Consider the following 16,067-nt stretch of genomic DNA (forward strand, 5'->3'; position numbering starts at 1 on the left):
CCTAACCCTAACCCTAACCCTAACCCTAACCCTAACCCTAACCCTAACCCTAACCCTAACCCTAACCCTAACCCTAACCCTAACCCTAACCCTAACCCTAACCCTAACCCTAACCCTAACCCTAACCCTAACCCTAACCCTAACCCTAACCCTAACCCTAACCCTAACCCTAACCCTAACCCTAACCCTAACCCTAACCCTAACCCTAACCCTAACCCTAACCCTAACCCTAACCCTAACCCTAACCCTAACCCTAACCCTAACCCTAACCCTAACCCTAACCCTAACCCTAACCCTAACCCTAACCCTAACCCTAACCCTAACCCTAACCCTAACCCTAACCCTAACCCTAACCCTAACCCTAACCCTAACCCTAACCCTAACCCTAACCCTAACCCTAACCCTAACCCTAACCCTAACCCTAACCCTAACCCTAACCCTAACCCTAACCCTAACCCTAACCCTAACCCTAACCCTAACCCTAACCCTAACCCTAACCCTAACCCTAACCCTAACCCTAACCCTAACCCTAACCCTAACCCTAACCCTAACCCTAACCCTAACCCTAACCCTAACCCTAACCCTAACCCTAACCCTAACCCTAACCCTAACCCTAACCCTAACCCTAACCCTAACCCTAACCCTAACCCTAACCCTAACCCTAACCCTAACCCTAACCCTAACCCTAACCCTAACCCTAACCCTAACCCTAACCCTAACCCTAACCCTAACCCTAACCCTAACCCTAACCCTAACCCTAACCCTAACCCTAACCCTAACCCTAACCCTAACCCTAACCCTAACCCTAACCCTAACCCTAACCCTAACCCTAACCCTAACCCTAACCCTAACCCTAACCCTAACCCTAACCCTAACCCTAACCCTAACCCTAACCCTAACCCTAACCCTAACCCTAACCCTAACCCTAACCCTAACCCTAACCCTAACCCTAACCCTAACCCTAACCCTAACCCTAACCCTAACCCTAACCCTAACCCTAACCCTAACCCTAACCCTAACCCTAACCCTAACCCTAACCCTAACCCTAACCCTAACCCTAACCCTAACCCTAACCCTAACCCTAACCCTAACCCTAACCCTAACCCTAACCCTAACCCTAACCCTAACCCTAACCCTAACCCTAACCCTAACCCTAACCCTAACCCTAACCCTAACCCTAACCCTAACCCTAACCCTAACCCTAACCCTAACCCTAACCCTAACCCTAACCCTAACCCTAACCCTAACCCTAACCCTAACCCTAACCCTAACCCTAACCCTAACCCTAACCCTAACCCTAACCCTAACCCTAACCCTAACCCTAACCCTAACCCTAACCCTAACCCTAACCCTAACCCTAACCCTAACCCTAACCCTAACCCTAACCCTAACCCTAACCCTAACCCTAACCCTAACCCTAACCCTAACCCTAACCCTAACCCTAACCCTAACCCTAACCCTAACCCTAACCCTAACCCTAACCCTAACCCTAACCCTAACCCTAACCCTAACCCTAACCCTAACCCTAACCCTAACCCTAACCCTAACCCTAACCCTAACCCTAACCCTAACCCTAACCCTAACCCTAACCCTAACCCTAACCCTAACCCTAACCCTAACCCTAACCCTAACCCTAACCCTAACCCTAACCCTAACCCTAACCCTAACCCTAACCCTAACCCTAACCCTAACCCTAACCCTAACCCTAACCCTAACCCTAACCCTAACCCTAACCCTAACCCTAACCCTAACCCTAACCCTAACCCTAACCCTAACCCTAACCCTAACCCTAACCCTAACCCTAACCCTAACCCTAACCCTAACCCTAACCCTAACCCTAACCCTAACCCTAACCCTAACCCTAACCCTAACCCTAACCCTAACCCTAACCCTAACCCTAACCCTAACCCTAACCCTAACCCTAACCCTAACCCTAACCCTAACCCTAACCCTAACCCTAACCCTAACCCTAACCCTAACCCTAACCCTAACCCTAACCCTAACCCTAACCCTAACCCTAACCCTAACCCTAACCCTAACCCTAACCCTAACCCTAACCCTAACCCTAACCCTAACCCTAACCCTAACCCTAACCCTAACCCTAACCCTAACCCTAACCCTAACCCTAACCCTAACCCTAACCCTAACCCTAACCCTAACCCTAACCCTAACCCTAACCCTAACCCTAACCCTAACCCTAACCCTAACCCTAACCCTAACCCTAACCCTAACCCTAACCCTAACCCTAACCCTAACCCTAACCCTAACCCTAACCCTAACCCTAACCCTAACCCTAACCCTAACCCTAACCCTAACCCTAACCCTAACCCTAACCCTAACCCTAACCCTAACCCTAACCCTAACCCTAACCCTAACCCTAACCCTAACCCTAACCCTAACCCTAACCCTAACCCTAACCCTAACCCTAACCCTAACCCTAACCCTAACCCTAACCCTAACCCTAACCCTAACCCTAACCCTAACCCTAACCCTAACCCTAACCCTAACCCTAACCCTAACCCTAACCCTAACCCTAACCCTAACCCTAACCCTAACCCTAACCCTAACCCTAACCCTAACCCTAACCCTAACCCTAACCCTAACCCTAACCCTAACCCTAACCCTAACCCTAACCCTAACCCTAACCCTAACCCTAACCCTAACCCTAACCCTAACCCTAACCCTAACCCTAACCCTAACCCTAACCCTAACCCTAACCCTAACCCTAACCCTAACCCTAACCCTAACCCTAACCCTAACCCTAACCCTAACCCTAACCCTAACCCTAACCCTAACCCTAACCCTAACCCTAACCCTAACCCTAACCCTAACCCTAACCCTAACCCTAACCCTAACCCTAACCCTAACCCTAACCCTAACCCTAACCCTAACCCTAACCCTAACCCTAACCCTAACCCTAACCCTAACCCTAACCCTAACCCTAACCCTAACCCTAACCCTAACCCTAACCCTAACCCTAACCCTAACCCTAACCCTAACCCTAACCCTAACCCTAACCCTAACCCTAACCCTAACCCTAACCCTAACCCTAACCCTAACCCTAACCCTAACCCTAACCCTAACCCTAACCCTAACCCTAACCCTAACCCTAACCCTAACCCTAACCCTAACCCTAACCCTAACCCTAACCCTAACCCTAACCCTAACCCTAACCCTAACCCTAACCCTAACCCTAACCCTAACCCTAACCCTAACCCTAACCCTAACCCTAACCCTAACCCTAACCCTAACCCTAACCCTAACCCTAACCCTAACCCTAACCCTAACCCTAACCCTAACCCTAACCCTAACCCTAACCCTAACCCTAACCCTAACCCTAACCCTAACCCTAACCCTAACCCTAACCCTAACCCTAACCCTAACCCTAACCCTAACCCTAACCCTAACCCTAACCCTAACCCTAACCCTAACCCTAACCCTAACCCTAACCCTAACCCTAACCCTAACCCTAACCCTAACCCTAACCCTAACCCTAACCCTAACCCTAACCCTAACCCTAACCCTAACCCTAACCCTAACCCTAACCCTAACCCTAACCCTAACCCTAACCCTAACCCTAACCCTAACCCTAACCCTAACCCTAACCCTAACCCTAACCCTAACCCTAACCCTAACCCTAACCCTAACCCTAACCCTAACCCTAACCCTAACCCTAACCCTAACCCTAACCCTAACCCTAACCCTAACCCTAACCCTAACCCTAACCCTAACCCTAACCCTAACCCTAACCCTAACCCTAACCCTAACCCTAACCCTAACCCTAACCCTAACCCTAACCCTAACCCTAACCCTAACCCTAACCCTAACCCTAACCCTAACCCTAACCCTAACCCTAACCCTAACCCTAACCCTAACCCTAACCCTAACCCTAACCCTAACCCTAACCCTAACCCTAACCCTAACCCTAACCCTAACCCTAACCCTAACCCTAACCCTAACCCTAACCCTAACCCTAACCCTAACCCTAACCCTAACCCTAACCCTAACCCTAACCCTAACCCTAACCCTAACCCTAACCCTAACCCTAACCCTAACCCTAACCCTAACCCTAACCCTAACCCTAACCCTAACCCTAACCCTAACCCTAACCCTAACCCTAACCCTAACCCTAACCCTAACCCTAACCCTAACCCTAACCCTAACCCTAACCCTAACCCTAACCCTAACCCTAACCCTAACCCTAACCCTAACCCTAACCCTAACCCTAACCCTAACCCTAACCCTAACCCTAACCCTAACCCTAACCCTAACCCTAACCCTAACCCTAACCCTAACCCTAACCCTAACCCTAACCCTAACCCTAACCCTAACCCTAACCCTAACCCTAACCCTAACCCTAACCCTAACCCTAACCCTAACCCTAACCCTAACCCTAACCCTAACCCTAACCCTAACCCTAACCCTAACCCTAACCCTAACCCTAACCCTAACCCTAACCCTAACCCTAACCCTAACCCTAACCCTAACCCTAACCCTAACCCTAACCCTAACCCTAACCCTAACCCTAACCCTAACCCTAACCCTAACCCTAACCCTAACCCTAACCCTAACCCTAACCCTAACCCTAACCCTAACCCTAACCCTAACCCTAACCCTAACCCTAACCCTAACCCTAACCCTAACCCTAACCCTAACCCTAACCCTAACCCTAACCCTAACCCTAACCCTAACCCTAACCCTAACCCTAACCCTAACCCTAACCCTAACCCTAACCCTAACCCTAACCCTAACCCTAACCCTAACCCTAACCCTAACCCTAACCCTAACCCTAACCCTAACCCTAACCCTAACCCTAACCCTAACCCTAACCCTAACCCTAACCCTAACCCTAACCCTAACCCTAACCCTAACCCTAACCCTAGCACCTAACCCTAACCTACAGTCATCAATGTAATAAACGTTTTTATTGTTTGATTTTGCCCTATTTGCGTTCCAGACATTTTAGATCGAACTTTAAAAGTTACCTTGGACTCTATACTATAGAGACCCTTTCTTTGTTTATATATGTCCGAAATAACATAAGGGGATTAGCGTGGCGGCGGCATGTATAGCTTACATTATGGCGAGTTTCAAATCTGCGTGTTTAAAATTGGATCAAACACTTGTCTGTGCGTAAATTGTGCCTTGCATCAAGTATTTATCTGACAATCAAGTTCCCGTGGTATAACAATAATTCATCTCTCAAATGCTTAACCCTTCAAAACTCTATTTTCTAGCGATTATAATGTGAAGACAATCACCGATAAACCGCAGATAATTAATTCAACGAAGATCACAGCGGGGATAAGCAAGTCATACGGGTCTCCTGTGTCGCCCTGTCGCCTCCGTCATAACAGGTGGCTTGTTAACAGCCACAATGTAATGAGCAAACGTTTTAACATCACAAGTTTGTTTTGTTAGCCTATTTTACACGCAGGTGTTGATTTATACTAACCCTGTCCATCATTCAACTTATTCAAGTTCCAACGCCGCCATAACTATAACCTATTCCGGTAAGTTTATATTTCATCATTCATGAATCCTAGGCTGTGTTTTGCAATGACTAATATACGGTGCTTCTAAATTCAATTGCCTTATAAGATGGTGTGTTTTTGTAGGTTGATAGAATCACCAATGCTTCTGGTGGAATTTACTGTCAACTTGTAGCATATCTAAGACGGTTGGTACCACTGCAAATACATACCATGCCTTCAAAATGTTCAACAGGCTACGTTCAAGAGGACATTGAAAGGAAGGGCAGATAAAGCGTGAGCTCGTAAAAATATTGCACATTTTAAAACAAAACGGTGATGTGCAATGTACGTGAGATAGGATAAATGTCGCTCAGTTTGCTGAATTGGCCTAAGCTTACTACCCTACTAGACCTATCTAACATCAATTTGGTTTGAAACCTTTTGAGGGCAGCAGTATAGATTCCTTGGTCTCCGTGTTCTTGGTGAACCACTCCTAATTTACAACACAATTATCCTCATATCGCACTAACACTTCACTTATTAACATATTGAAATCATCAACACAATTATCCTTATATCGCACTAACACTTCACTTATTAACATATCGAAATCATCAACGCAATTATCCTTATATCGCACTAACACTTCACTTATTAACATATCGAAATCATCAACGCAATTATCCTTATATTGCACTAACACTTGACTTATTAACATATTGAAATCATCAACACTATTATCCTTATATCGCACTAACACTCGACTTATTACACATATTGAAATCATCAACACAATTATCCTTATATCGCACTAACATCTAAGTGAATCACACTGTATATGGTTTATTTCAAGCAAACAGTTCATATTGGTTTTGTCATATTGTGTATATATTGACTACAGATTGTAAATTGTAAAGATCCAAAAAGCAGTATAAACATGCCACTGTTAAGTTATGCTTTTGTTTGAACCGCAGGGTTAGTAAAACCTTACAGTTGCCATCTCCTAAGTTCACCGTTTCATCATCCGAACAATTGTAACCTACTTTTCGTTCTTGGCGTCCGTGACATTTCTCGCCTTGTCATGTTGAACCATTGTTCAGTCGGGAAGGCTTGTATTTGTAATATCTGTTTTTTACTCACGACCTAATAATATTACCGAACCGTGGAATGGTGCATTGAACACAGCGGACCATTGGAAGGTACATGTTATGTACAATCGTAGACGCTGCAAAGTCGATTAGTATATTACAAATACAAGTTATTTCAATTTGTACCAACAAATCACCTAACTACATGTTCATTGGAAGGGCACTAACATGTTTCTATAGCAATATGTGTACATCACTTATGTTGCAATTTATAGCAATTTAACTTCCAACAGCGCACTGTATGCGCGGCATTAATAACACTAACGTTTCACAAAGAAGAAAAAACCAAGAAGGAAGTTCAGCTTCATATACTCTTACACTTCTCAAATCTATAGAGTGCAGCTAGTCAGCTTCATATACTCTTACACTTCTCAAATCTATAGAGTGCAGCTAGTCAGCTTTATATACACTTCTAATAGAGTGCAGCTAATCAGTTTTATATACTCTTACACTTCTCAAATCTATAGAGTGCAGCTAGTCAGCTTCATATACTCTTACACTTCTCAAATCTATAGAGTGCAGCTAGTCAGCTTTATATACACTTCTAATAGAGTGCAGCTAATCAGTTTTATATACTCTTACACTTCTCAAATCTATAGAGTGCAGCTAGTCAGCTTCATATACTCTTACACTTCTCAAATCTATAGAGTGCAGCTAGTCAGCTTCATATACTCTTACACTTCTCAAATCTATAGAGTGCAGCTAGTCAGCTTCATATACTCTTACACTTCTCAAATCTATAGAGTGCAGCTAGTCAGCTTTATATACACTTCTAATAGAGTGCAGCTAATCAGTTTTATATACTCTTACACTTCTCAAATCTATAGAGTGCAGCTAGTCAGCTTCATATACTCTTACACTTCTCAAATCTATAGAGTGCAGCTAGTCAGCTTTATATACACTTCTAATAGAGTGCAGCTAATCAGTTTTATATACTCTTACACTTCTCAAATCTATAGAGTGCAGCTAGTCAGCTTCATATACTCTTACACTTCTCAAATCTATAGAGTGCAGCTAGTCAGCTTTATATACACTTCTAATAGAGTGCAGCTAATCAGTTTTATATACTCTTACACTTCTCAAATCTATAGAGTGCAGCTAGTCAGCTTCATATACTCTTACACTTCTCAAATCTATAGAGTGCAGCTAGTCAGCTTTATATACACTTCTAATAGAGTGCAGCTAATCAGTTTTATATACTCTTACACTTCTCAAATCTATAGAGTGCAGCTAGTCAGCTTCATATACTCTTACACTTCTCAAATCTATAGAGTGCAGCTAGTCAGCTTCATATACTCTTACACTTCTCAAATCTATAGAGTGCAGCTAGTCAGCTTTATATACACTTCTAATAGAGTGCAGCTAATCAGTTTTATATACTCTTACACTTCTCAAATCTATAGAGTGCAGCTAGTCAGCTTCATATACTCTTACACTTCTCAAATCTATAGAGTGCAGCTAGTCAGCTTTATATACACTTCTAATAGAGTGCAGCTAATCAGTTTTATATACTCTTACACTTCTCAAATCTATAGAGTGCAGCTAGTCAGCTTCATATACTCTTACACTTCTCAAATCTATAGAGTGCAGCTAGTCAGCTTTATATACACTTCTAATAGAGTGCAGCTAATCAGTTTTATATACTCTTACACTTCTCAAATCTATAGAGTGCAGCTAGTCAGCTTTATATACACTTCTAATAGAGTGCAGCTAGTCAGCTTTATATACACTTCTAATAGAGTGCAGCTAGTCAGCTTCATATACTCTTACACTTTTCAAACAGAGTACAGCTAGTCAGCTTCATATAGGCCTACTCTTACACTTCTCAGAGTACAGCTAATCAGCTTCATATACTCTTACACTTACCAAACAGAGTGCAGCTAGTCAGCTTCATATACTCTTACATTTATCAAACAGAGTACAGCTAGTCAGCTTCATATAGGCCTACTCTTACACTTCTCAGAGTACAGCTAATCAGCTTCATATACTCTTACACTTACCAAACAGAGTGCAGCTAGTCAGCTTCATATACTCTTACATTTATCAAACAGAGTACAGCTAGTCAGTTGTCTGTATGCTCAAAGCTTCCAACATATAACTCATGCTGTATGTAGCTACGGCCGCTTCTGTAAATATTGACATACGAAGTAAACTGAAAGTGTTATAGAATCTGCAAAAGACATTAAACATATCCATATCAACTTACATTCTCGAAAGAACATTACGGAATGCCATTTGCATCAAAAATTTCCAAACAATATAAACATATAAAAGTTCGATATTTGAAACACATGGCTTGACTTCAAATGCCTAAATGTTCACTGTACAAAGTTGAATTGCGCAGTTACACTCCATACTTTTCGATTATTTTTCTACACGCTTATATTATTTTGGAAATGCTCATATCATTTTGGACATGCTCATATTAGTTTTGACATGTCTATATAAATTTGGACATGCTTATATTATTTTAGATATTTTGAAACATACGGCGTAACTTAAAGCGCAAAAATGTTCACTGTACAAAATTCAAGCCAGCAGTTCAATTCGACCCTCTTGTATTACTTTTCGATACTCTTTTAATATTTTGGACATGCTCATATAATCTTTCGACACTCTTATATTAGTTTGGACATGCTCATGTTATTTTGGACATACTTATATCACTTTCGAAATACATTTGGACATGCCCATATTATTTTGGACATGCCCATATTATTTTGGACATGCCCATATTATTTTGGACATGCCCATATTATTTTGGACATGCTTATATTGTTTGGAAATAAAAATAAGTTGTTAAAAAAACGGTATCACTGTTTTTTCTTCTCATAGGCCTAACTGTGATTTATAGGGGTTGATGAGATGTTGTAGTAAAATGGCTGTTGCAGTCTATTACAGCTATTTTATAACGGTTGGCATCGAAATGCATGATGTGGTTAATATACGGGTACTCATGGTGATGTGAGGATAGGTTACAGGGGGAGGGGGCTGAAATGCCTGATGTGGTTAATATACGGGTACTCATGGTGATATGAGGATAGGTTACGGGGGGAGGGGGATGAAATGCATGATGTGGTTAATATACGGGTACTCATGGTGATATGAGGATAGGTTACGGGGGTAGGGGGCTGAAATGCATGATGTGGTTAATATACGGGTACTCATGGTGATGTGAGGATAGGTTACAGGGGGAGGGGGCTGAAATGCATGATGTGGTTAATATACGGGTACTCATGGTGATGTGAGGATAGGTTACAGGGGGAGGGGGCTGAAATGCATGATGTGGTTAATATACGGTACTCATGGTGATATGAGGATAGGTTACGGGGGTAGGGGGCTGGTTGCATTTGGGTGTCATGTGTCGTAGCGTGTGTGTGTGATCGCGTGTTTGCGTGAGCGCTTAAAGTCGCTGGGAATATGCATGAACATTGGACGAAGTGTTTCCCTAAAATATGGCAGGGGCGGGAGATGCGATGTTCATTTGTCAATTGGTAACAGTCGAAAATTGGATACATTAAAACAAATTATAGCAAGGCATTAGGACATTGTATGCCATAAAATATTCAGGGTCTAGATTAATAAAGCGACCAATTGTCATATACATTCTCAATACAAGAGAGCCACAGAACATTCTTACACGGCAGTTGTGAACTGCCGCGAGTCACGTGATGCGGGTATAATTTAGGCAAGTGTAGAGGATAAAAATATAGATTTCTGTCAGAACAAGTTTTGACTTACTAATCTGTATACAGCCCTTAGGGTAAGTCGGTAAAGCGGGAACTGCTGTATACTGCAAGTTTAAGATCTGGATGATGATTTGATAATGCGTTGTTCAAGACTACATAATAACTGCTGCCAAAGTATAGCAGACGTAAAGACGAATGCTTACAGAAAGTTCGTACGTACTCCTATCCAGAGGAAAGTTGCACGAGCTCGTTGTATGCGGAAAATTAACACCTCAGGGAAGACAGCACATCTATATAGGTGGTAACCTTGTTCATAACATAGCCATGGGTATTGCTGCTATTATGTGTCATTGACCCTCACCGTGACAAGATATAAACACCAATATTCAACAACTGCAACATTACTGCAACTATGAAGTTGTTCATGCATTGTAGGGATTTAACAGCCAGCACAACATGTTGGTAGATTATAGTGATACAAGCCCTTGAAAGCTAAGTAATATTGGACAAAATATTCTGCTTATTGTGTCCGAACATATCTCAAATGAATAAATATGAAAGACTATCACATTAAAGTGTCAAAGTTTTACTCAAGACAGCAAAGTTTCCGATACTAATGTTGTTGGCAACATACTCTGGAGTTCTACACAACTTTACATAAGAAACGGAACTAAACTGTCGGAGTCTTTTAGAAACATTCGGAACAACCGGCAAAAGTAGACGACCAATTTCTCGATTGCGACCCACAGTTTGGGAAGCCATACACATAAAGTAGTATATCCCGCTCTCATGCTAGCCATTCATATAGTCAGTCCATGATGGTACAGTAAAACATAACCTGCCAGCCTGCAGAGATTCTTGAGTGGTTGTACTAGGCAAGCACTCTGTACACATATAGTATACCTGCAGTGGCGGCGTAAGGTCTTAATACTTCATGGGCAAATGGGGTATTTCAGGTTGCAAAGTCCCGTACGAGCAAGAAGCGCTCGAAAAGGCGTGGGGACTAGGGCCCCGTCTAGTTCTCCTGATGGGGTCCAGGTAAAGCCCTGGTGGGGGAAGCTCTGAGGTATTTACAAAAGTAAGGGCATTAGAATGGAGCATTTAAGTATCTTCAAATGACATCGGATGTTAACTAAACACTAAACAGACAACATAAATCACAATTTTACCATTTGTTTTTACAACAGCAAAAATCGTACTGAAGACCGGTCGATTGGATGAGGCAAGGGGCTTGTGGGTGGGGACGATGAATGATGGTAAGGGTTGGATGGGGCTTTGAAACAATAATTACACTCAAGCTGTCTTACAGAAAGTAATAATGAAACAACTATCTACGACGGGTGCGCGTGAAGCGCGCCGCAAAAATATAACTTTTAAAGGCATTTTAGTCATGTTGTGCTTCAATTTACATTGCATTATTTTTTATATTAAAATTTACTCCTAATTTCTATCACCGCTTTCTTTCATTTCAACCCACTAATGGGGGGGGGGGGGTCTAACTGATATATAGTCATTTTACTAAAGACTAACATTTCATATGATGATGTACATACCAAGTACTGTACAAACGATTGTCAGACATTAGTTATTCACATTACGAACAGCCACGGGCAGCGTAGTTAAACATGGAACGCAAAAAGGGCCACGCTGTACTAATATTAGAAGTTGCTGAACTAAACATATATGTTGCTGCACTAAAAATAAATCGCAGGTTTCACTGCACTTAAAATTAACATCGTCGTACTGAAAACATGATTGAAGTCTACCACGCGATATGCCATACCATTGGTGAATCCAGAAAACTATTCCTTATTTGCATACGAGCACCTCGATACGAGCCTGAGCAATACACCATGATTTCTGTTAACAGCAGCAATGTATCTTTTCAGTACTGCGCCATCTGCATAGGTTCAGCTAAGTATAATTTAGGTTCGCGGCATGAAGTATCTACACGATCTTAATCAATCTTTCAGCAGACATAAGTTGTGTAAAATTCGCATAATGGAAAATTGCACAACCCACTTGGTGCTTGCACCGTAACCCTACTCCTGTTAATTCCTATTTGTTAAACAAGCCTTCATGATTGGCCCATCTGGATAACAAAGTTCTTGATGGCGTCTATTGAAAGCCGACAGAGAAAACAGGTCACAGTATGGAAAAAGCTCTCAAGTAAATATTTCACTAAAGTAGCTTTATTGTTCTCTCCTCCTCCAAACCCAGAAGAGGAACCAGCTACGTCAGAGTACCATGGCAACCGCATATTTTAAAGGATTATGTGTGTTTAATTTTACGCACTCTATTAACTAAAAAGGTCTTTGTGACAAACAACGGCCGAATGACTTCTTCCTACAACAATTTCAAGTTAATCACGTGTCACACTCACTCTCTCAGTTAAAAAAAAAATAGGCCGACTTGTTTGAATGTTTATCAATATTGTTTATTGATTGATTATTATCGAAAGAAAGTGGGATTTCAAGCGAGCGTCATTCACAATCAAGGGACTTTCAGGAATCTCATTTGATCTCACTTGGCAAATGTTAACACGTCAGTGTGGGATGAGGAAATTGTATGCTATCTGAAATAAACGTCCAGTGTTCAGTGAACCATATCCCTCGTCTTGGGGTTTGGCAGCTGAAAAGTAAACATGCATACTAAACTCGTTATTTGCAGAGACCTATTTAAGACAGCTTTCCAGCCGTCTGGTCATTTATATGTGTTTTATAACTAGCTGTAACATGGGCAATGTTTAAAAGGCGTAATGGTAGCATCTCCGCAGGAACAGCTAGACACCAACCAGGTGAGTAACATAACTGTGGATATAGTAGCATGTTCACATGAACAGTTACACAGCAACCAGTTGAGTAACATAACTGTGGATATAGTAGCATCTCCGCAGGAACAGCTAGACACCAACCAGGTGAGTAACATAACTGTGGATATAGTAGCATGTTCACAGGAACAGCTAGACACCAACCAGGTGAGTAACACAACTGTGGATATAATAGCATGTCCGCAGGAACAGCTAGACACCAACCAGTTGAGTAACATAACTGTGGATATAGTAGCATGTTCACAGAAACAGCTAGACACCAATCAGGTGAGTAACATAACTGTGGATATAGTAGCATCTCCGCAGGAACAGCTAGACACCAACCAGGTGAGTAACACAACTGTGGATATAATAGCATGTCCGCAGGAACAGCTAGACACCAACCAGTTGAGTAACATAACTGTGGATATAGTAGCATGTTCACAGGAACAGCTAGACACCAATCAGGTGAGTAACATAACTGTGGATATAGTAGCATGTCCGCAGGAACAGTTAGACAGCAACCAGTTGAGTAACATAACTGTGGATATAGTAGCATGTCCGCAGGAACAGTTAGACACCAACCAGTTGAGGGGTTTGGGAGTGTGATAGGCACACTGTGATAGGGGTTTGGGAGTGCGATAGGCACACTGTGATAGGGGTTTGGGAGTGCGATAGGCACACTGTGATAGGCACACTGTGATAGGGGTTTGGGAGGTGCACTGAGTACGAGTGTGAAGTTCACAGACCTGTTGAATTTCATTAACAAAGAGTACTTGTTTAGAGAATATGTGGAATGTCAATGGTTGCTTCGTCGGGAACGGATCGTATCTAAAGACCAAAGTGATTTAATTGTAATGTACATAACGGTCGGGTCTATATAGTTACATTATTTAATCCGCACTTCTGTGCGGTATTTGATTTGCCTTTTTTTTTCAGTTCAAATTTTCGTTCTTTTTTTTCCCCGGTAGTTTCAGGCTCTCCATTGCTTGCATTCTTTCCTCAGAATTGTATTGATTGAATTTTTCTGTCGGCGACCAGGAGCCTAGCTAAGACACCTTAATGAATTTTGCCCGCGGTTGCTTTTAATTAAAGCCCTTTGTCTTCGATACAAAGTATTGACACATATTCTTCTGGTAGTTTGTTGTAACGAGGCAAAGTACTCTATTCAATAGTATGGCTTGAATATTCATAACATTGTATATCTGAAAAGTTTACGAGATAAAGAAGAAACGAAATAGAGCTTCAAAAGAACATTGCAAGCGACCATCGACGGGCGAAAATAAGAGCGCAGGGTGTGTTTAGGAGTTCCTCATCAAAAGGTAATTCAACATTACTTGTTATACATTAGTTTTCACCATATAATACAAAAGGTACTTCAACATTTCTTGTTATACATTAGTTTTCACTTATAATAATATAATTTCCAAGCTAAAGTTGCAAATGATAGTGCTAGAATATATAAGCTCACTGTGACACACAAACAGTGATAGTTGGGAAATAAAGGATTTGACTTTATATATTTAAATAAAACTTCAGTACCGTGTGGACAAACACAGCGTAGGTCAATGTAAGATGAATACTCATAGGCGTTACATAACGTGGTCGGTTCGCCAATAACCAACTGTAATATGAATACTTATTGGCAAGGCATAACGTGGTATCTGCGCACTACAATCAGCGTAGTTTGTTGAAATAGTTGACTGTGTGGTGCATACTTACTGGCAAGGCATAACGTTGTATCTGAGCGCCACATTCAGCGTAGTTTGGTGAAATAGTTAACTGTTTGGTGAATACTTATTGACAAGGCATAACGTGGTATCTGAGCGCCACATTCAGCGTAGTTTGTTGAAATAGTTGACTGTATGGTATACTTATTGGCAAGGCATAACGTGGTATCTGCGCGCTACAATCAGCGTAGTTTGTTGAAATAGTTAACTGTTTGGTGAATACTTATTGACAAGGCATAACGTGGTATCTGAGCGTTACAATCAGCGTAGTTTGTTGAAATAGTTGACTGTATAGTGTATACTTACTGGCAAGGCATAACGTGGTATCTGCGCGCTACAATCAGCGTAGTTTGTTGAAATAGTTGACTGTTTGGTGAATACTTATTGACAAGGCATAACGTGGTATCTGCGCGCTACAATCAGCGTAGTTTGTTGAAATAGTTAACTGTTTGGTGAATACTTATTGACAAGGCATAACGTGGTAACTGCGCGCCACAATCAGCGTAGTTTGGTGAAATAGTTGACTGTTTGGTGAATACTTATTGACAAGGCATAACGTGGTAACTGCGCGCCACAATTAGCGTAGTTTGTTGAAATAGTGAACTGTTTGGTGAATACTTATTGACAAGGCATAACGTGGTATCTGCGCGCTACAATCAGCGTAGTTTGTTGAAATAGTGAACTGTTTGGTGAATACTTATTGACAAGGCATAACGTGGTATCTGAGCGCTACAATCAGCGTAGTTTGTGGAAATAACCAACTGTAAGATGAATACTTATGACAAGGCTTTAACGTGGTATCTGAGCGTTACAATCAGCGTAGTTTGTTGAAATAGTTAACTGTTTGGTGAATACTTATTGACAAGGCATAACGTGGTATCTGAGCGCTACAATCAGCGTAGTTTGTTGAAATAGTTAACTGTTTGGTGTATACTTATTGACAAGGCATAACGTGGTATCTGCGCGCTACAATCAGCGTAGTTTGTGGAAATAGTTCACTGTTTGGTGTATACTTATTGACAAGGCATAACGTGGTATCTGTGCGCTACAATCAGCGTAGTTTGTTGAAATAGTTAACTGTATGGTGTATACTTATTGGCAAGGCATAACGTGGTATCTGAGCGCCATAATCAGCGTAGTTTGTTGAAATAACCACCTGTAAGATGAACAAGGTAAACGTGGTACCTGCGCGCTACAATCAGCGTATTTTGTTGAAA

At 42.0% G+C, this 16,067-nt stretch overlaps 1 protein-coding gene across 6 annotated transcripts in view; it reads left to right on the forward strand.

Annotated features, from left to right (window-relative positions):
• The first annotated feature begins 5,051 nt into the window (after positions 1-5,051).
• The window catches only part of LOC139980838 (sodium-dependent dopamine transporter-like), a 50,382-nt gene continuing 39,366 nt past the window's right edge, over positions 5,052-16,067 (forward strand). Inside the window, exon 1 of one of the 6 annotated variants that reach the window (XM_071992797.1) lies at positions 5,052-5,513. The gene's annotated coding sequence lies outside the window, so the exon portion shown is untranslated. Of the gene's footprint in view, positions 5,514-12,951; positions 13,109-13,419; positions 13,469-13,500; positions 13,526-13,569; positions 13,589-14,335; positions 14,443-16,067 lie in introns of those variants that run through there. The other 5 variants (XM_071992796.1, XM_071992799.1, XM_071992801.1 and 2 more) reach the window with 5 other exon arrangements.

The sequence above is a fragment of the Apostichopus japonicus genome, chromosome 15 (assembly GCF_037975245.1).
Source record: "Apostichopus japonicus isolate 1M-3 chromosome 15, ASM3797524v1, whole genome shotgun sequence".
Taxonomy (NCBI): Eukaryota; Metazoa; Echinodermata; class Holothuroidea; order Aspidochirotida; family Stichopodidae; genus Apostichopus; species Apostichopus japonicus.